Consider the following 23,648-nt stretch of genomic DNA (forward strand, 5'->3'; position numbering starts at 1 on the left):
CGGACAATTTTGACACATTTTTGGGACCATTCACATTTATACAGCGATCAGTGCGATTTAAAATGCGTAAATGTGACTGGCAGTGAAGGGGTAAACACTAGGTGGCGCTGTAGGGGTTAAGTGTGTCCTATGGAGTGATTCTAACTGTGGGGGGGAGGGGCTACGTGTGACACATCACTGATCACCGCTCCCAATCACAGGGAGCTGTGATCAATGACAGTGTCACTAAGCAGAACGGGACATCGAGTCCGCGGGACACACGGTCGTACTCACGGAGGGCACGCGCACCTGCTATCGAATCCCCGCGAGATCGTGTAATATAATGGGATTTTGCTCAGCGGAGCCAACTTGCTGCAGTGAAACTGCGGCGGCTGGTCCACAACCGTTTAAATGAAAATCGTTCATTCTTTTCCCGCACGAGAAAAATTCTGGAGTTTGTCCCTTCGGGAATTTTCGTACAAAAATTCGGAATCGGCTGTCGCAAGTTGTGTACACGCTATATGTAAAGCATACGAAAATTCATTGGACAAAAATGTTCGCCCGATTTTCTTATAGTGTGTACGAGCCTTTGGAGCCGGTGGGGAATAGGTGCAGCATCGCAGTATGATTCCACCAAAAATCTATTCCCATACTTCTCTTTCAAAATGTATTTATTTTTATAAAAGAGAGTAAAATGGAGTAAGTTAAAAATCAGCCAGTCCCTCATGAATCAGCCAAAACTCACTGCTGCTGCTGTTTTGGGTATTTTGACAGCTAGCAGCCAACCGTCAACACATAAGAGGCATAGCAATAGATTTGTTCGTCCATGCTGTATAGTGTGGATGGGAAAATCGGTTACCAACCAAAAAACAAAGAATCTATCAGTGTATGTTCAGCTTAAGCCTTTCTGAAATTCTCTTTGCCACTAAATTAAATTGTATTAAATCTGATTGAGAGGTAAAAAAAAATGACCACATTTATTCTTCTTTGCTTGTTCTTTCATTGCAGTTGGCATCTTCATTCCAAAGATCTTACTGGAGGCAGTGTTGCCAACCTACCAGAAACATTTTTACTGACAAGACACCCAAAAATTACTGGCACAGCCAAATTTTTTACTGGCATTTCCAAAAGTTACAAAATTACAGTTCTAAGTGCAAATGTTAGTATTTAGGGCATAAACCGGTACAATATGCAATTAGTAATGTGATTTAAGGTAGATATTAAGGCAAAAAAAACATATTTCTTATTTTATTTTTGATATAGTAAGTAAGTAGCTCCAGGACAGGACTCAGGAGGACAAGAAATTATAATGCACAGGGACACACACATGAAACTGACTCTCACAGTGACACTGACAGCAGTGTGCAGCAGCACAGATGATGATGACACCTCACCGACACGACACGTCCCCTCCTGATTCACGGCGATAGTTTCTCTCCATGCCAGGTGGTCCCTTCCATCCACTCCAGCCCAAACAGCACTGACAGTCCCACGGGACAGTCTTGCTCCTGTCCCACAGACTGGCACACGAAGCTCCACTCACTCGGGCTCCATTGCACCATGGCATCACATGACACATGCTCAGGCGCCGCCTCTGCCAGACCCATCCCCTGCCCAAACACACTGCAGGAGGCACTCAGATGGTCAGCACATGTACAGCTTGGAGCCGAGGGTCACTACCATAATTTTTACTGACAACCTTGTCCCGTCACTGGCATTTACTGGCAGGAGAAAAGTATCTGTTTTTTTACTGGCTGCCAGTAAAAATACTGACGGTTGGCAACGCTGACTGGAATGGGAGGGCCTCTCATACAGTCATATACGAATGTCCCAATAGGATCAGGAATAAGGCAGCCAGGCACGTGGGCAGCAAAGCAACAGGGGAAGAAAGTGTAGCATTCTAGATTTATTACAAAGAATCCAGATTAAAAACACTCACAGAAGTGATATAATATAATGGCTCGTACACACAATCAGAAAATCGTATGAAAAATACAGCTTTCAAAGGAATCGTACAATAATCTGATCATTGGTACACAGCTTTCGAGAGCTCATCATAACAATTCATGCAAAATTATCCACTGGAACAAGCACACAATTTTTTTCTTGTACAATACCAAATTGTATGGTTTTCATTTAAACACTATAGTTGTCATTCAAAAATACAAATACAATACAATACATTACTTCAGAATTTTTATTCTGTTGTACGGGAATTTTTGTAACATTAGTAACCTCTTTTAGGCTTATCAGTGGGATAAACCCGCTAAGTGTGGGTCCTCAGCCCGCAGCAGCAGCACGGTTCCCCGGTCCTCAAAGTCGCCCACAGTGTGAGATCCAGTAGCTGGCAAGATGGCCGGCTAGCAGTTTCCAGGACCAACGTGGAGCGTAAACGGGTGGAAGTAAAATCGCTCACCCCTATCATGGGATGTCATTTCCAGCTGGTTTTATTTCATATTCAAGCATTTAGTGAATGCCTAAATCACATCCCACAGCTAACAGCTCAGGGAAGAGTTTTTGTGGAATCTGGTCTTCTAGTCACATAAATTGATGAGATTGTTGAGAATTCTAGATTGAGTTTCTGAAGTACTCCTCTCCTCTTTAGAGTATGAGGGTTTCCCACTCTCCCTGTTGTTTTTTTAAATGTAACTTTTATTATAGAGAGTGCTGAAACTCACAAAGCTGGAAAAACCCAAATATCCATGGTACTCAGAAATTACAGTAGGACAATTTTGCTGCTAAATTATCCAAAACCTACAAAAACGTGCTGTTTTCAGTGATATGATGAAAGCAGAGAGAATTGGCATCAAAATGGGCAATAACCAGTTATAGGATAAAGTCCTCTAGCATCCAATATGAAGATACCATAGTGTGCCCACCATTCTCACCTGAGGCTATCTGGGGACTGAAGAAGACTGATTGGACAGGTTCCTCATAAACAGTTAGAAACCTACTCATAAAGGCTTAAAGATTATCATGACCAAGGTTTTGGCTAGAGCAGTGAGTAGTTACATGGTTGCTGTACAGCCCCGTACAGCCTTCCTGGGGCTTCCCCCCCCCCAATCCTGCCTTCACCCTCCCCCCGAGGTGCAGAGCAACAACAGCACTGACTTTATCCACCTATGCCCCGAATATGAAAAGAAATGTTCCTCCTCTGCTCCCACCATCTGGGCCCCTCTGATGTAATGGGGCCCAGGGAAATTTTATTTAATCCCTGGTAAGCATTAAGGAGTGGGTGCGTGGTCTTGTAAAATCAATGTATTAATTTAGGCAGAAATTAACAATAAAGCTGCCCTGTTTAGCTGATGAGGTCTGGGCCCAGTACAACAGGACCAGTTGTACAGTACTGCCTTATCAGTGGCCCTGAGTAGTTAGAATTCCTGTCAAAGTTTAACCGATTGAGATCCGCGCTATAGCCGAATGACGGCTACAGTGCGGCCCTGCTTTGCCGGGACGCGCACGGCGCGCTCTGTGATCAGCGAGTCTATGAGACTCGCCTGATCACAGATCGGAGCAAGGGGTTGATCCCGACCCCTTACCACGTGATCAGCTGTCAGCCAATGACGGCTGATCATGTGACACAACAGAGCCGGTAATCGGCTATTTTTCCTCCTTGCGCTGACAGAAAAAAGCCGATCACCAGCAGCCGTGAGAGGGACTTCAGTCCCGATCACGGCGAGCTGGGGCCAGCACATCAGTGCCCACCTGCACCCTGCCAGTGCCACCTAAAGATTGTCTAAAAGTAACACCCATCAGTGCCCATAGTGCCACCCATCAGTGCCCATAGTGCCACCCATCAGTGCCCACAATCTGCCTCAAAAGTGCTGCACCTCAGTGCCACATATCCGTGCCCATCAGAGTCATCTACCAATGCCCATAAGTGCCCATCAGTGACGCCAATCAGTGCCCAGCAGTGCCACCTATCAGAGCCACCTATCAGTGCCCATCAGTCCCATCTATCAGTGGTACCTATCAGTGCCCATCCATGCCACCCATCAGTGCCAACCATCAGTGCCATCTTATCTGTGCCCATCTTTGCCCATCAGTGCCGCCTTATCTGTGCCCATCAGTACTGCCTTATCTGTGCCTATCGGTGCCACCTTATCTGTGCCTATTAGTGCCACCTTAACTGTGCCTATCAGTGCCCACCAGTGCAGCCTATCAGTGCCCACCAGCGCCGCCTCATCAGTGCATTTCAATGAAGGAGAAAAATGACCTGTTTGCAAAATTTTATATCAAACTATTAAACATGATTTTTTTTTTTTTTTTGCATCTTTTTTTTGTTTGTTTAGCAAAAAATAAAACTCCCAACTGTAATTAAATACCACCAAAAGAAAGCTCTATTTGTGGGAAAAAAATGTTAAAAATTTCATTTGGGTACGGTGTTGTATGGCCGCGCAATTGTCATTCAAAGTGCATCAGCGCTGAAAGCTGAAAATTGGTCTGGGCAGGAGGGGAGTTTAAGTGCCCAGTAAGCAAGTGGTTAATTGCCCCTGCTAGGGTCACACAGCTAAGAGGGGATTTCCTTACTTTAAAGAGATTTGCTTTCACTTCCTGTTCTGCCCACAGGATAAGGGAAAACTTCTCAATGAAACATAGATGTAAAAAAAAACTAACATTAGCTCTAACAATTCCCTATTCTGGCCTGAGACCACCAGCGATGTTTAGGGACTTACAGCAGAGTTCATTATTGTGTGTTGGGTTTGTACCTGCATATATGTCTACCCTCTAAGGCAGGGGTAGGCAACCTTTTGAGCACAGTGTGCCGAAATTGAGCGTGTTTTATAACAAAAAAATTTAAACTTCACACTCTCAATCACGAAAAGGTTTTTTTTTATAAAGTAAATGCTGTAAAATACTTTAGTGAGAAATTAACATCCTGCACTCTCACGCCTCAGATCAGCCCCGATTCACGCACCTTCACACCTCACATCATTGACCCCCCTGCAAATCTGTATCACCACTGTACCCCCCCGCTCATCTGCCCTACCACTGTAACCCCCAGCTCATCTGCCCCACCACTGTAACCCCCAGCTCATCTGCCCCACCACTGTAACCCCCTACACTTCTGCCCCACCACTGTAACCTTCTGCACTTCTGCCCCACCACTGTAACCCCCTGCACTTCTGCCCCACCACTGTAACCCCCTGCTCATCTGCCCCACCACTGTAACTCCCTGTACATCTGCCCCATCACTGTAACCCCCTGCACTTCTGCCCCACCACTGTAACCCCCTGCTCATCTGCCCCACCACTGTAACTCCCTGTACATCTGCCCCATCACTGTAACCCCCTGCACTTCTGCCCCACCGCTGTAACCCCCTGCTCATCTGCCCCACCGCTGTAACCCCCTGTACGTCTGCCCCACCAATGTAACTCCCTGTACATCTGCCCCACCACTGTACTACCCTGCACATCTGCCCCACCACTGTACCTCCTTTCACATCTGCCCTACTGCTTTTCTGCCCCAACACTGAACCGACCTGCTTATCTGCTCCACCACTGTAACCCCCCTGATCATCTGTCCCACCATTGTACCACTCTGCTCATCTGCCCCACCAATGTACCCCCTTTATCATCTGCCCCACCACTGTACTACCCTGCACATCTGCCCCACCACTGTACCTCCATGAACATCTACTCCACCACTGAATCATCTTCTCATCTGTCCTAACACTGAACGTATCTGTTCATCTGCCCCACCAGTGTAACCCCTTTACTCATCTGCCCCACGACTATACCTCCTGCTCTTCTGCCCCACCACTGTAACATCATGCTCATGTGTTCCACCTCTGTACCCCCTGCTCCTCTGCCCCACTGCTGTAACCCCCTGCTCATCTCTGTCCCACCAATGTACCTCCTTTCCCCTCTGCCCCAACACTGAACCCCCCCGCTCATATTTCCCACCAATGTAGCCCCTTTCTCATCTGGCCCAACACTGAAACCCCCCCCCCCACTCATCTGTCCCACCACTGTACCCCCTGCTTATCTGTTCCACTGCTGAACCTCCTTCTCATCTCTCCCACCACTGTACCTCCTGTACATCTGCCCCACCATTGTACCCCTTGCTCATCTGACCCATCAATGTACCTCTATGCACATCTGCTCCACCGCCATATCCCGTTGCTCTTCTGTCTCACTACTGAATCAATCATCTGTCCTAACACTGAACCCATCTGCTCATCTGCCGCACCACTGTAACCCACTTTCTCATCTGCCCCACCAATGTACCTCCTGCACATCTGTCTCACCTCTTTCCCCCCTGTTCTCCTTCCCCACCACTGTTCCCCCTGCTCTCCTGCCCCACCACTGTAAACCCCTGCACATCTGCTCCACCAGTACACCTCTTTTCACATCTGGCCCACCCCTCTGCTTTTCTGCCCCAACACTGAACCCCCTTCTCATCAGCCCCAACACTAAACCCCCTGCTCATCTGACCCATCACTGTACCCCCCTGCTCTTCTGTCCCACTGCTGAACTCCCTTCTCACCTCTTCCACCACTGTATCCTCCTGCTCATCTGCTCCACCGCTAGACCTTCTTATCTATGATATGCATGATATGCAGAGTGGTGAAAAGAAGCAGAGATGAGACACATCTACCTGTCCTGGCACACTCATTCTGCTGATCCACCTCTTGCATCCAGCCCACGTGCTTGTATGTGAGGTATGTGATGTCATATGCAAGTATCTGGAATGGATGCGCCATGATGAGCTCAGGTCAGGGGCATTTTCTGAAAGCAGTGGACCTGTGTGCAGGTGGTTTTTAAATGTTGAGACGCTATCGTTGATAGCCTGGAATACCTGGGGCTCAACTTTTACCAATGAGGCCAAGGTGTTCCTTCCATATGAAGTTTACCCTGTCTCGGGGAGATTAAAGCAGAACTTCACCTAAAAAGGGAAGTTCCACTTTATGTCCCCCTCCCTCCTCCTCTCCCTCTTTTGAAGATTTTCTTTTTTGGGGGGGTACTTAGCTTTGACAATTACCCACTTCCACTGGAATTGCCTAGTTGATCGAAGCGGAAGTTCAACCCTTTCCCTCCCTGTCTGCAAGGGACCGGAAAAATGGAGAACTGGCCCAGGTGAGGACAACGCTGGATCCCTGGACAGGTAAGAGTATTTTTATTAAAAGTCAGCAGCTGCTCTTTAAGGTTAGTTACCTGACAAAGTAATCCGCTGCTAGCCAAGAATGTGTTTCTCCTGCATGAAAAGTTTATTGGTAGGTCTTCCAAAAATGTTAGGATTGATGTACCTGGATACCCTTATGACCTGCCTATTGTGTTTGTAAAGTGCCATTTGAATACATCATTTACTGCCTGCAATATATGATTACCTTGCATGTTTTTCATATTCTTCTGGTAAGCAGTTTATTGCACTGGGGTGTGGTGTGCTTTCTTTATACACACTGAAGTGGTGGAGGTTTTTCATTTCTATCTACTTGGACTGTCACAGATTCTATGAACCACTGAAGCGCTCCATTTTGGACTTATATTTTTATTGTTTGGTTATCAATGAACTGTGCTGGCTGCTGTTCTTCTTTTTATTTTATTTGAGTTAGTGCAGATATCTATTCACCCCGTTTTACTTCCAAAAATGCTGCCAGCAATGGGGAATGCCAGATATTGCTCTTCTGGTGTTGCGCCTTCATTTAAAGATGGACAGGTTTGTAGCAAGGGCAGACACAGTGGACGCATTGGGCAGACACAGGAAAAGCATTGGTAGTACTACTCTGCTATGTACGTACCCACCGATAAACCATTAGCAGTGGCTACTGCTCCAGATTGAAAAGTTGAGGGGATTTTGGTGATTGATCCTGGTGCCTCTAGATTGGCCCTGCAGGTCATCCCACATGGATTTTGTTCTTCTGGCAGTGGACACTCCTTTGTGTGCCTACCACTTTGAAAAAATCTGTTGTCTCAAGATCCATTTTACCACCTTGATTTACAGCCACTGATTTTAACAGCTCGGCAAGGGCACAGAGGGTTATTGGATGTGGTCATCCACACTGTGCTTAAGGCTCACTAATGCCGCGTACACACGAGCGGATTGTATGGCGTACTTAGTCCGTCATACAATCCGACAGACAATCCGTCGTAGTTTCCACTGAACAGACTTGACCACACACGGATACACAAACAGTCCGTTGAAAGCTTGCGCGATGACGTGTACAGCACGTACGACGGGATTAGAAATAGGAAGTCCAAGACACAGCAAAGCACCCTTCCGCCGTGTAAATCCTTTCTGGGCATGCGCCATTCTTAGTCCGTCGAACTAGCATACTGACGACCGTATTGTCCGCTGAAACCAAAGTACGACGGACAGATTTTTGGAAAATCCGAAATTCTTAGTACTCCGGACTGCACGCTGAAAAAGTCAGCTGAAGCCCACACACGAGCGGATTGTCCGCTGAAATGTGTTTCAACGGACTAAGTACGTCAAACAGTTCGACCGTGTGTACGCGGCATAAGCCACATATTGTAAGAGTTATTGTTGTACTCTAAAGCATTTTTTGCAAAGTGTGAGCCGCTAGGGGTACACCAATACTTCTTTCCCACTGCCCGTCTCCTGGCTTTTCTCCAGCATGGGGTTGGCCCTAAATACAATTAGTGATCAGGTGTCAATCTTCCTATTTCAGGATCCTCTGGAATTGTGCCCGTTTAGCCTCACTTTTATTAATGGCGTTGCCTCTCCAGTGAAGCCAAAGATGTCACCGTGAGACATTAACTCAATGATTGATATTTTAGAATCCACCTTTCCAGAATACTAGAGTGAAGTGGCATTCCTAGTAGCCATTACTTCAGCTGTAGAGTCTCTGAACTGACAACATTGTCTTGCGAGCCTCCATTTTTGACCCTTCATAAGGTTTAGAAGACTCTCTTCCTCTCCTAAGGTTTCATCAGCTTTCCGATTGAATAAATACACTGCGCTTCTGACACAAGCCAGTCCCTTCCTCAACCCTTTCGCTGCAAGAGCCGTTTTTGCGTTTTTTTACACACATTTAAAAAATATTTTTAGGCCTGAAGGTTACACAAAACCCCAAACATTATAATTTTTCTGAAAGCAGACACCCTAGAGAATAAAATAGCAGTAGTTACATTTTTTTATGTTGCATGATATTACCGCAAAGGTTTTGGAAACAAAATATTTCAGTAAAAAACACACCAACGTGAAATTTAGAGTGAACAAACGTAATAAATGACCCACATTTTTGGTAAAATATAAAATACAAAGCTGTGCCGAGTAAATAGATGCCCAACATGCCAAACCTTTAATTTTTTTTGCTTCAGAGAAATGGTGTCAAACTTCAGTACCCTATATTTTCTATATGTGATGTTTTAAAGGCCCCCTATAGGTATCAGTTTACAGAGGAGTTCTGGTGCTAGAATTATTGCTCCCGCTCCGGCGTACGCAGCTATATGTAACATGTGTATCATGATTGATGTTTTCAAATGTAGGTGCCCAGACGCACGCGTTTACGTTCATGCGTGTGCATATGTGGGTGTGGGGGGGGGGCCTCAACATTTTTTGGGGGGGGATTTTAAGTGCTTACATGCACTTTAAGGACGTTACTATTTTTCTGGATGTATTTGGTAAGATTAAGGTGTATTTGATCTCCACATCTTGGTTTGGTAGGTTAGAATCACTGTTCATAACTGTAGAGGGACCACATAAGAGCTTTACATTCTTGACTATTATTATCACAAGCTGAATCCAGCAAATTATTGTTAAATGTTTTCAAGCACCAAGGACTTTTTCTGGTTACAGCTCATTCTATGAGAACAGTAAGTACATCTTGGGCTTTCCACCATCAAGCATTGATTTCTAAGGTTTTAAGGTGGTCACTTGGTCATCAGTGCAAAAGTTCACCAAGTTTTAAAAGGCGGATGTGGCAGCATCAGCGGATGGCAATTGTTGGCATAAATTTTAGCAGGGCGCATTTCACTTGCCATTATTACTTTCTTTTAAGGTGGAGATGTGTCCTCCAATGAATGAAATACAGAATAAGGTTTTTTCTCACTGTAAAATCTTTTCCCCTGGCAGTGGCGGCTGGTGCTCCAAATTTTTTTTTGGGGGGGGGGGGCACAAACAAACTGAAAAATTCAGAAAAAAACCCCATCAATTACTGCCATTGTGCCCATCAATTGGCGCCATTGTGCCCATCAATTGCCGCCTTTGTGCCCAACAAACGCAGCCACTCTGCCTCATAAAATGCAGCCACTGTGACCCATCATTTTTCGCCACTGTGCCCATCAATTGCGCCCACTGTGCCCCATCAAAAACAGTCACTGTGCTCCCCGCTGGCCCCCTATCTACACTTACCTGTTTCGGTGGGACAGCTCCTTGATCTCTTCTCTTGTGCTCTCTTCCCGTCCTCTGCTATGATTGGATGCCTTGCGTTTATTCACAGAGCCTGTTGTTTCAGCCAATCAGGTGACGGGTAAAGGGATCCGAGCACCTAATTGGCAGAGAGGCGGCTTAGTGTTAGAAAGGCGAATTAATATTCGCTTTCCTAACACAGCTAAGTGACCTGCGAGCGCCCAGCATGGCATTCGCAGGTCACCTTTTTTTACGCCTATTAGAGCCTACGACTCTAATCAGGTGCTTCAAAACCATCCCCCATCGCTGTAATTCAGGCGCTCTGTGCCCGGAAAGGGGTCGGGTGCCTGACTAGGGGGTGGCAGCCATACTGCATGAGTCTATCTATTGGTGCTAGACAGGGGTGGCAGAAGAGAGGGGGTGGCGCTTGTGCGCCCTCAGTGCACGGGCCACCGCTGTGCTCATTGGAGGACACAGCACTTGCCCTTTGATTTGCTGCTGTCCGTGTGTTTAAATATGTTGTTTGCACTGCTGTGTTGTTTACCTAAGCTTGGATCCACCAATTGACATTATGTGATCATTTAATTTTGTACATCTAAACTGTAACCAAAATATACTATAAATGTATTTGTTACAATGCAATGATGAATAAAACCTGCAACCTCTCCTTGCATGCTTCATTCATACATAGATTGGGATTTGGATCTAACAGCAGTTTAAAATGGGAAAGTGGGCACTAATGCATTGCCAAGGCGAGCACTTCTTGTGTCTCTTCAGCCTGGCCTTGGGAACGAACCCTGAATTTACTTTCTGCAGAAGCTTTCTAAAACTGGTCTGCAGTGAAACTTCAGTCTCTGAATTTGTGAAAATATTACTAGGTTTTCCAGCAGAACAGGAGGGAATTGATTTTGTATGCTCTATTTTCTATGCTTTGTATTACCTGTTTGTATAATTTCCTTAGCCTCCTTTGAGGTGATAAAGCACTTGTGTTACCCCCAGAGGCAGCCTAGTGATATGCATTAAACCAACCAAATTTTCTCTGCATTAGTATGAAAGTCACAACTTGCTTGTAAATTCGAGACAAAAGAACGCTAAAGGGAGAGTTTTTAGTGTCAAATTTCCCACTTCTACACTCAGATCTCACTATATCCAAAAAGCAGAGCAATTTTGGAATACAGAACGTATATAAAGTGATAGTTATAAATTGTTGCTATTATGCAGTCAAGAAACAGTTCAACCGTATGCAAATAGATAATAGTACAGTAATAATTCTTTGCCTTTCCTATTCTTTTCTTCTCAAGAACGGAGAGAAGCATACTTCTTTTTGTATACCATATAACAGTTTCAGCAACATTTTATCTGATTAGATCATACTCATGTCTTGCATATCTTGCTGGTCTAGGTTTCAGTTTGTAACAGAGCCAGTTTCTGCAAGGAGTCTGCCTGTTCTCTCTATCTGGGTTTTATTACCCAGAAATCTAATACATGATTTGTTTACTTCCAACCAAGCTGACCCACTGGGAGTTATTTACAAAAGGCAAATCCACTTGGCACTACAAGTGCAAACTACAAGTGCAAAGTGAACTTGAAATTGCGCTGAAAGTGTACCTTGGATGTGCAGTCACTGTAAAGTTTTTTTAGGAGTACTACTAGTCCTCTGACACCTGACTGACAGCGGTACTAAACACTTTCAACATTAACAATTTTTAATCCTCAAACCCCATACACACAATTGGACTTTGTAAAACTTTCCCATGGACTTTTGTACAAAGGGTGTTGGCCGTAAGTTTGTATTGCATACACACAATCGGACTTTGTACAAACTTTCCCATGGACTTTTGCACAAAGGGCATTGGCCGTAAGTTTGTATTGCATACACGCGATCAGACTTTTTAGGCAACAAACACGAACGTAGTGACGTTTCAACGTACTGACGACACTTCAAAAAGAGAACGTTCAATTACTCCAGCGCCACCTTTGGTCAACTTCTGTATTGTTGTCTGTTCTTTTCTATTAGTTCTGAGCATGCGTGTTTGTACTTTGTACAAAAGTCTGATGGTTTTGTGTACACAAGATCGGACTTATGTTGTCAAAAAGTTTGTCCGTTTGCACAGCCAAGAAAAGTCTGATGAAAACCGAAAAAGTTTGTCCGATGGAGCATACACACGGTCGAATGTTGCCTCAAAACAGCTAATTTGCATGTTTGTTGTCTAAAAGTTCGATCATGTGTAAGGGCCTTTATGCTGCTAGCATTAGTAAACAGATGGAAGGTATACTATTTTTTTTATTTCTTTTAGCCTTTTTTTTTTACATTTCTTCAGTTTTCCTGCCTATGCCAAAATGTTGTCATACATCTCGGGAGTTTTCATGCTTAACCCTTTCATGACTAAGCCTATTTTTGGAATTTGGTGTTTACAAGTTAAAATACATATTTTTTGCTAGAAAATTACTTGGAACCCCCAAACATTATATAGATTTTTTTAGCAGAGGCTCTAGAGAATAAAACGGCGATTGTTGCAATATTTTATGTCACACGGTATTTGCGCAGCGGTGTTTTAAACGCAACTTTTTGGGAAAAGGGACACTTTCATGATACCTCACATGTGTGACTTGAACACCGTTTACGTACGCGGGCGCGACTTCCGTATGCGTTTTCTTTGCTTCGCGAGCTCGCGGGGACGGCGGGCGCTTTGAAAATTTTTTTTTTATTTTTTTATTTATTTTATTTATTTTTAAATGACTAAATTGTTTAAAAAAAAAAAAAAAAATTTGATCACTTTTATTGCTGTCACAAGGAATGTAAACATCCCTTGTGACAGTAATAGGTGGTGACAGGTACTCTTTATGGAGGGATCGGGGGTCTAAAAGACCCCCCACCCCTCCTTTACACTTCAATGTATTCAGATCGCCGAAAACGGCGATTCTGAATACCGGATATTTTTTTAAAACCGGCGCCATTGGCAGCCGAGTAAACGGGAAGTGACGTCATGACGTCGCTTCCGTGTTTACGATGAGGAGACTGGAACGAAGCCGATTACGGCTTCGTTCCAGTTCCTCCCCAGCAGCCAGAGCCGACGGATCTTTAATCGGTGCTCCCGATCGAGCGGGAGCACCGGTAACAGCGGCGAGAGGCGGCGGGAGGGGGGGACGTCCCCTCCCGCTCCTCCGGCATAACAGCCAAGCGGCTTTTAGCCGCATCGGTTGTTATGCCTGGATAGCCAATCGCCTGCTGTAAAAAACGGTACCGGGATGATGCCTGCAGGTGCGGGCATCATCCCGGTATAACCCCCGGAAGCCGAGTACGCAGATGTGCGTACGCTCGGCGGGAAAGGGTTAAAATGTCACTAAATTCACATTATACAAAAATATCAATAAATGGTGTATTACATGCTGTTCATAATCACTCAGTCACTATGAAATTCATTTTCTGTATTCTGCAAAAAAACGGGTTGATCCTAATGCACTCTACCTCCTCCTTCTGTCCAAGTCCCCAATTCAGCTTGGGATTTTGCAGAGCAGTGTTGGCAGCTCTGCACATGCTCAGTTTTCAGTGAGTTTCTATGCTGAGCATTTCCTTCCTATCACATCTGTGCAGCCCATGTGACTACAGAGTCACACATGTAGGTGTATATACAGTGGTAAATGTCAGCTCACTTACTACCTCCTCTTCCATGTCCACTACCCAGCTAAACACAATGAGGGTGGGGTATTACATGTAGATTGATGGAAGCTTCACTTCCCTCTTATTCTAAGCCCCCGTACACGCGGTCGAACTTTCCGAAAACAAAATCCGTCTGATTTTTTCCAACAGATTTTGTCCGAAACTGTTGTTGCATACACACGGTCGGACAAAGTTGTCGGAAAATCTGATAGTTCGGAACGTGATGACGTTCGTTAGTTGCAACGGGACTACGTTGCGGCTAGTAGCCAATAGCTTTGGTCTCGTAATTTGATCTGAGCATGCATGGCACTTTGTCTGATCGGAATTCTCTAAAAACGAGTGGATAAAATCCGATCGTATTTTGTTGTCGGAAAATTTGAGGTCATGCTCTCAAATTTTTTCCATCTGATATTCCGACAGAAAAAGTCCGATAGAGCCCACACATGATCAGATTTTCCAACAATATAATTCGATCGGACCTTTTCCATCGGAATTTCTGACCGTGTGTAAAGGGCATAAGACCCAGGCTGGAGAGAGCCTGTGATTGGGAGAAGTCCACCCACACGTGTTATTGGCAAAAAATAATAAAGATTTGATTTCAAATATATATTTGTATGTCAATTTTAAACAGTTTATTTATATTAACTATCATTTTTTTTTAATACTCCGTATTCCAAAGGGTGTTTTTTTTCTTGTTTGTGTTTTTGAACCTGTGACCAGCAGCAGAGGACTAGAAGCCCCTTGCGTATGTTTCCCTGCATACAGGCTGGGAAAAGGCTGGGTCATTTGACAGCTGTATATTGATTGGGAAAAGGGTAGATTTTTAAATTAAATTAATTACAGTGTCATCATTCATCTACAGAAATAGAAAGGTCAATGTAAATTAAACAGTGTGTGTCTAGTATCATTTTAAGCAAAATGCAGATGGATTCTAGGAAGTAAGGGCCCTTTCACACTGATGGACTTTTGACGCTTTCCCATTGACTTACATTGGAAGGTGTCTTTTTGGTTTGCTTTTAGAAAACAACACCAAAGATGCAGCATGCATGACTTTTCAAAGTGCAGATTTACATAGGGTTTGATGGGGAATAATGTTTATTTGCTTTTTATTCCCTGGAAAAGCACATCAAAAGCACAACACTGTAAAAGGGGAAACACTTTCATAGTACATTACTATTCCTGCACTTCAGTAACTTTCTGTCTGTATGGGAGGTACAGGCACACAGCTGTACAATGTTCACATTGGGGCAGGCGTTGTCGGTAAAACGCAGCTTATTTTATCGGCACACGGTCAGACATTCTGATGGAAAATGTCCGATCGGACCGCGTTGTCGGATAATCCGACTGTGTGTGGGCTCCATCGGACTGTTTTCGTCAGAATATCTGACCGACAACGTTTTAGAGCTGGGCTATAAAATTTTCCGAAAACATGATTCGATCAGACTTTGTCCGATTGTTTGTAGAGAATTGAAGTGAATGTATCATTTAGGCTGGGTTCACACTTAAGCCTCATACACACGATCTGAGTTTCCGACGGGAATTGTGTGATGACAGGCTGTTGGCAGAAAATCCAACCGTTTGTACGCTCCATCTGACAATTGTTGGATGGCAGGCTTTAAAATTTTCCATGGACAAATGTCAGTTGTCGGATTTTTCAAGCGTATGTACACAAATCCGGACAAAAGTCCAAAGTACAAACACGCATGCTCGGTAGCAAGGACGAGCCAGAAGCGGTTGGTCTTGTAAACTAGCATTCGTAATGGAGAAATTAACATTCGTGACGCAGCAAATTATGAAATCTCGAAATGCAGCGCACATTCTCTTCTTTAATGATTTAATAATAATGAACCTGTTTTGCTGGTGATACTGATGACGTTATTGCAAATGGATTTTCAAACGCTTTTTTTTTCTAGTGATATCAAGAATAATATTATTATGCTTGATTTTTTTTTTTTTTTTGGTGCAAGCTACCATTATCCTGTAGTTTTTATTACATTGTAATTCAATTACATTGTATTTTTTAAAATGTAATTGCCTACTCCCAAACTGTCATATGAAGTAAAACACATAGCCAAGTATTTGTCTACACATTTTTCTTATTGTGCATTCAAAAAAGAAAAATAAATAAAATTAGACATGCTATCTATCAATAGAACTTAACCAAAAAGTGCATTCTATGCATCCAAAAAAATCTACCAAATCAAATCATTATTTAATCAAAAAATAAAACAAAAGCCTCATTCATGTGCCTGCTGCCTAATATAATCCCCTGCTTTTATTAATATAATAAAAGCAGGGGTCCGTCATCCAAAGATAATTCAGAAAATCATCTGGATTGTTCTACTGGAGCCCCCGCAGCAAAGGCATATGACATAATTGGTCACGATTAATAAAGCAATCAAATTTTGTTCTAAGAAATCCTCCTCCTTCTGTGACTGGACTTGGGTCAAAGCAATAATACCAAGACCAATAATAAACACGTTATCTCCGCAACATGGCTGGTTGACGAGTGGCCACTCATAAACAAATTGAAAAGTGCGAAATGAAAAGCACAAAATGAAAAGCGCTAATCAAGACTCATCAAACTTCTACTAACATGAAATTAGCAGAAGGAGCCCAAAGAGTGGTGCTAAAGAGCTGAAAAAACACATAGTACATCACTAAGGGTCTTTTCACACGGGGCGGATCAGTGGTGATCCGGCCCGTGGATATCTGTTTGCTCGGCGGGGATCGCTTCGCCGATCCCCGCTGAGCAGGAAGATGACAGCTCAGTCTCTGCACACTGCGCAGGGACACAGCGCCGCTCTCCCCTATGGGAGACTGGGTGACGACGGACCGCAGTGTCCATCGTCACCCGATCCGATGACGGATTGAAAAATAGCTTTTTCCTCCGTCACACTTTTTCGGATCGGAGCGGGTCTATGGAGCAGCCGTTCAATCCGAACATGTGCGTGAGGCTTTCGATCAGATGCGTCTCAAAGCTCCATTTCAGGGATGAATCAGGCCCGAATTTTTGACTGAATTCAGACATGAAATGGAGCCAAAGATGCACAGGACCCCTGTGCAATCCGCTCTGTGGCTGCTATAGAGATGTGTGAAATGGCTCCATTGAGAGCCAGGCACCCTCTCCTGTCATGGGAATTGGATGCGGGAAAACTGCACTAGTGAAAACTCAGCCCTAAGACCCCTTTCACACTGGGGGGGGGGGCGGCCGCAATAGCGCTAAAGCGCAGCTCGTTTAGCGGGACTTTAGCGCTGTTTAAGTGGCGTTTTCAACCCCAAAGAAGGGGTTAAAAAACTCCTGTGAAGCGCTGCCCATTCATTCCAATGGGCAGGGAGTTTTGGGAGCGCTAAATACAGTGCTCCCAAAAAGATGCGGCTTGCAGGACTTTTCAGCGCATCCCACAAGCGCACCGCCTTAGTGTGAAACGTCACATTTAAGTGAATGGGAAGGTGGTTTTCAGGCACTTAGCAGAGGCTATTTCCAGAGCTAAAGCACCTGAAAACCGACCCTGTGTGAAAGGGGTCTAAATGTGCCTGTATGGTACCTAGACAAAGCAAGCAATTAAAGGAAAATTGTACAAGAGAATTGCATAATGTATGGCCAGCCTTATTCACTGAGCCGCTAGTAGAGAGGTTCCTCTTGTTGCTGATAAGGAACAGTGGTCATCAACCCTGTCCTCAGGGCCCACTAACAGGCCAGGTTTTATGTATTATCTTGGGGAGATGCAGACTAGAATACTGCAATCACTGAGCAGCAAATGATATCACCGGTGATGTATTTCAGTTATGTTGCAAACCTGGCCTGTTAGTGGGCCCTGAGGACAGGGTTGATGACCACTGATCTAGAGAGAAGTGCAAGCTTGTGATGAGGTGAAAGTCACACCAATATTTTTTTTCAAGACAAACTGCAATAATAACTAAAATTATACGCTCACAGAAAATGCACTTAACTCTCCTATTAAATGGCATGAGAAGGCGGGCGGTGACACCTTGCAGTTTATTTAGCGTCCCCTTTGCAGGGTCTATCCTTATTTATAAGGGCACACGAGGAGTTAAACACTCCCTGCAGGCACCAAGGTAAATTTACAGCTGTAAACTAATCACATATATTGAAAGTTATCCGAATGAACATTTTAATGAGGAAATTACAGCTTTGCAGGGCTTTTAGTAGAGAGTGACTTCAACCTAGTGGTATTTTTACCTCAGTAATTGTTACCTGCTCACATTAGACATGGGGGATGCCTGTAAATTAAGAGCCATTTCCTGAATAGGCCAGGAAATGTTCCTACTGTGTTACTTCTTCTAATACACAACAAAATAATTGTTTATTATGAAACAATACTGTCCATAGCAGGAAGAAAGCCCTTTATGTTCAGAGATAGGAATTGCCATTTCTTACATGCTGGTTGCTAGTCTGTTGTGCAGGGTGGTGAAAACATCTGTCTATATCCAGGAGAAGCCCAGTTTGCCAGCTGTCCTCAAATTTCATCCCTATCCAGCCTATATAAACACATCTGTCCTTTTGACTTTCTGACATCGCTCCAAGGGAAACATTTATTTCATAGTGAACAGGAAATGAACACCATACAATAATATCTGAGGCTTGGGTAGTGAATGGCAGCTGCACCACCGTAATAGGCATGCCCCACCATCACCATGAGAGATGTCATTTACAGAACGGGACATTCATAAATCCTTGGCACATTCAAAAAAAATTGTTTGAAAGAGCTACATTTGAATAAACGCTTTTTTGTGCTTTTTGCCCGTAATGCTAGATAACGGTTATAACACATAAAAAGAAGCGATTGATCACTAAATTCGCTAAAAATATCATGTAAATCACCAATACAGCAGCAATATAAAAAAATATGAAAAGGAAAATATTGTCAGAGCATATGGGCACATCCATGGTGGATAAGTGTGGCATTTTTCAGAGCAGGTGCCCTCCTTTCCTGCTAAATTGATGCATACCTCCCTATTTCCCGGATTCGGAGGGACTGTCCCCTTTTTGGAAAAAGTCCATCTGTCCCTCTTTTCTTTTTGGTGGTTTTGAGAAAGCATGTTTTACTGTATGAAACACATCAGCCACTTTCCTCCCTTGTCTGTATGCTCATCTTTGTAGTGCTTTTATGGGTACAGTAGTACCCTGGATTAAGAGCATAATTCGTTCCAGAAGAATGTTTGTAATCTAAAGCACTTGTATATCAAATCGAGTTTCCTCATAGGAGTCAATGGAAACTCAAATAATTCGTTCCACAGTGACCGCATGTGGCCAGTGGTGGAAGGGCACCGGAAACACTCAGAAACACTCGTAGACCACTCTGAGCCACTCAGAGCCACTCAAAAATGGAGTGTTTCCGAATGAATCAGAGTGGCTCCAAGTGTCACCGGCACCTCTGACCAAACGCGGTGCTGCACACCCCTTTAATCCTGCTTGTCTTGTGAGACAACACTCGCAAACCAAGTCAGGATTTAAAAAACAAATAATAGCTCACATTGCAAAACAGTTGTAAACCACGTTACTCGCAATCCAAGGTATTGCTGTATTTGAATAAAGCTTATTTGGATCTTCTCTGAGAGTATAGCCATCCGATTTCTTGTTCATCTGTCCCTCTCTCCTACTCCTTTATCTGTCATTTTGGTTTGATGTATATCCCTGTATAAAATTGCATTATTTATCTTTCAAAAAGTGTTAAACCTTTCATCCATTCATCTTGAGCGTTCATTCATTTCAGTGGCGAGAATAACCCATTGGAGCTGGCCCCTTCCCGGCCCTTTAAGGGGTTTAGGATGGCGGGAGGCAGGGCAGGGTTTATGATCAGGTGACCACCGTGATTGGCTGTCACGGCAGTCAACGGCGATTAAAAAGTTTTCAGAAGAGCTGGGCAAACGTGCATAAGGCCTTTAGGCAGCACCTTCAGTCTGCCTAAAGGCTTACGGTATCCATCTCTAAGAAATTAGAATATTTGGTATTGTATAGCTATATGTCAGCAGATGATAAACTGATACTAAACCCAAAAGCAAAAGTTTAGCGTCGCTATTTTTATTTGCACTTTACTGTCGTTTTAGAGACGTTTTTCGGCCACTAGCAGGGTGTTTTTAACCCGCGCTAGCGGGTGAAAAAGAGTTAAAAGTGTCTGCAAAGCGGCGCTGCCCATTGATTTCAATGGGCAGGGGCGCTGTAGGAGCGGTGTATACATCGCTCCCACAGCACCTCAAAGATGCGGCTTGCAAGACTTTTTTTGACGTCCTGCCAGCGCACCGCTCCAGTTTGAAATCACTCGGGCTTTCACACTGGAGTGAGAGGAGAGGTGCTTTGCGGGCTCTATTTTTAGCGCGATAGCGCCTGTGAAAGGGGTCTAAATATATAGCAGCTTACCAATTCTTAGATGTAATGGCTGCATTCGTTTTCTTTTTTAGGCGTCTTTTCATTTATTTTCACCTGGTGATCTTTTATGTATATAAATCCTTTATGCTAAAAGGGGAAAAAAAACAACTATTTGCTGGAACTGCTGTGTTTTCAACTGCATCCGCTTCGCATAACATGTGAATCGGCTTTCAATTGAGCCGGTTCACACATGTCCGTTTCCAAAAAGGGTCCTGTGCGATTAGTGTCCAGTTTAGGTGCGGATTCAAGTAAAAATGTACAACTCAAGCGGTGAACAAAACAGCTCCAGACTCCAGACTGAAAACCACAGCTGGATGTATGTGAACCCAGCCTCAGATGGAAAAATTCATACGATGAGCTGTCTGACGATTTTCAGATTGTTAGTACGGTGCTTTTGACAGCCGATTTTGCTTTTTCATCAGACAAAAGCTGGATGTGCAGACTATAACATTTTTGTCAGATGTGAACTCAGCGTCCGATTTTCATTTCATTATTATGGTTTTCGTCCGAAAAAAAATCATAAGAGCAAGACTGCGCATGCTCAGAAACGAAAATACATACAAAACTATTCAACACATTCCGACATTGTATTCTGTGGTATGAGAATTTTCGTATGGTGAGTAACCTCTTCACTTTCGACATGAGACCAGCATGCAACAAAAATCGGATGTTCGGTCGTCCGAAAAATCTAAGCGTGTGTACCAGATTGTACGATTTTTGTTTAATCAGTACAATTTTTGTCTGAAAATACAATACAAATACATCACTTCCGGCTTTTTTATCCTGTCATACCAGAATTATCATATTTTAGTTTGATATGAATGTTAGCAACCAAAACAAAAACAAAAAACAAATGAATGATCATTTGTCTGATAATCATTAAAGAGCTGGAATTTGGCTTCAGTTTATTAGTCCATCTAAATCTGACAGAATATCCGCGTACATACAATCGGACATTCCGACAACAAAATCCATGGAATTTTTTCCGATGGATGTTGGCTCAAACTTGTCTTGCATACACGCGGTCACTCAATGTTGTCAGAAATCCTCAAGAATGCGGTGACGTACGACGAGCCGAGAAAATTTAAGTTCAATAGCAAGTGCGGCTCTTCTGCTTGATTCCGAGCATGCGTAGAACTTTGTGTTGTGTACGCAAGATCGGAATTTCCGACAACGGATTTTGTTGTCGGAATTGTTTCCAACAAAAAGCTCCCATCGAACATTTTTCCATCGGAAAATCCGACCGTGTGTACGGGGCATAACACTCCCCTCCTCCCAGACTAACAATGTTGTTGCACTTATACAGAAGGTGTTTTACTGGCCAGATCACCAGGTTAAAAACAGAAAGAAAAAAGAGAAAACTAACGCAGCCACCACATTTAATGATTGCTAAGTTGCAGTATAAAATATTTTTGGTTTTGGATTGAATACTGCTTTAAAAAGTATCTTTATACAAAATTGAAAATAACTATGCCCGTAGTTTATTATATTTGGAAAAAAAAAAATCATATTGTCCTGTTATTTTATATTCTTTGCTCTCCTATATCAATTACTTGGTGATCCTGCCAGCTCCTTGTTCATTTAGCTATTTCTGTTGACAGATTGACAATAGGGATGAGCTTCGTGTTCGAGTCGAACGTACGTTCGACTCGAACATTGGCTGTTCGGGCGTTCGGTGAAATCCGAACTCTTGGTCCGTTCGCGTCAAAATTCTTATGGCGCGCGCGGACCACAATGCACTGCGATGGCGCAGTGCATTGCTGGCTCATGATTGGCCAAGCATGCACTGTGACCCCGCATGCTTGGCCAATCGCAGCGCCAGCAGCGAGGAGAGCCATGATTGGCCACAGGCATCCTGCCTGTGGCCAATCATAGCTCAGGCTGTGTAGTGCACGCCCCACACTATATAAGGCCGCCTTTGAGGCGGCCTCGTGTAGTGTGTTGGCATCTGAAGCAGTGGGTGTTCTGTGTACCTTCAACACAGTTACACACCAATCGTTTTTGGCTGATTTCCTATCTTGCTCTTGTGTAGTGGTTATTGTCTGTGCCCTGACCGCAGTATACACCACTACACTATATTCACCTCACCTATATAGCTAGCTAGTGATCTATCTTTAACCACTTAACAACCGCCCATTGCCGATTAACGGCTTCAGGGCGGTTGTTTAACTCTGAGAGGCCGTTAATTAACGGCCTCCCAGAATTCTGCTCTCGCGCGCCCCCTGGGGCGCGCACTCGAGAGCATCCGTGACCGCCGGGTCCACAGGACCCGGCGCATCACGGATCACGGTAAACGGCCGCTCGTCGTGGCCGTTTACCACGTGTTCGCTCCGTCAAATGACGGAGTGATCACTTGTAAACAAACCGGCGTCATGTTATGACGCCGGTTCCTCCCTCCCCTCTCTGTACCGATCGGTACAGCGGAGGGGAAAGAGATCGGTGTCAGCAGCGATGTGGGCTGCATCTGCAGTGCCCACATCGCTGCTCACCGAATTTAACCCCTCAATTCCCTGCCAATACTCTGCAATACCAGTGCATACTCTGCAGTACCCTGCCATTACTCTGCAGTACCCCCCATTACTCTGCAGTACCCTGCCTTTACTCTGCAGTACCCCCCATTACTCTGCAGTAACCCCCATTACTCTGCAGTACCCTGCCATTACTCTGCAGTACCCCCCAATACTCTGCAGTACCCGCCATTACTCTGCAGTACCCCGCCATTACTCTGCAGTGCAGTACCCTGCCATTACTCTGCAGTACCCCGCAATTACTCTGCAGTGCAGTACCCTGCCATTACTCTGCAGTACCCTGCCATTACTCTGTAGTACTCCCCAATACTCTGCAGTACCCTGCTATTACTCTGTAGTACCCTGCCAATACTCGCAATACCAGTGCATACTCTGCAGTACCCTGCCATTACTCTGCAGTACCCCTCATTACTCTGCAGTACCCTGCCTTTACTCTGCAGTACCCTGCCATTACTCTGTAGTACTCCCCAATACTCTGCAGTACCCTGCTATTACTCTGTAGTACCCCGCCAATACTCTGCAATACCCTGCCATAAATTGCCATACCCAGCCATACTCGGAGATACCCAGCCATACTCGGTGATACCCTGAAATACCCAGCCATAGACGCCCCCCACCCCTCACCGCCCTCCGATGCTTCTACCAACTCGCCAGTACGATCAAAGCCAGAATCTTTTTTTTATTTTTTATTTCAGGCTTCCCAGCCTAGAGGTGAGATGTGGGGTCATATTGACCCCCAGATTTCACTGTAAAGAGGACCTGTCACCCCATATTC

At 44.3% G+C, this 23,648-nt stretch overlaps 1 protein-coding gene across 1 annotated transcript in view; it reads left to right on the forward strand.

Moving 5' to 3' along the window:
- MARCHF9 (membrane associated ring-CH-type finger 9) overlaps window positions 1-23,648 on the forward strand; it is a 238,714-nt gene that overhangs the window by 69,880 nt on the left and 145,186 nt on the right. The gene's annotated exons all lie outside the window — the stretch shown is intronic.

The sequence above is a fragment of the Lithobates pipiens genome, unplaced genomic scaffold, assembly GCF_037356315.1.
Source record: "Lithobates pipiens isolate NorthernLeopardFrog02 unplaced genomic scaffold, aLitPip1_a1.2 Scaffold_16, whole genome shotgun sequence".
NCBI lineage: Eukaryota > Metazoa > Chordata > Amphibia > Anura > Ranidae > Lithobates > Lithobates pipiens.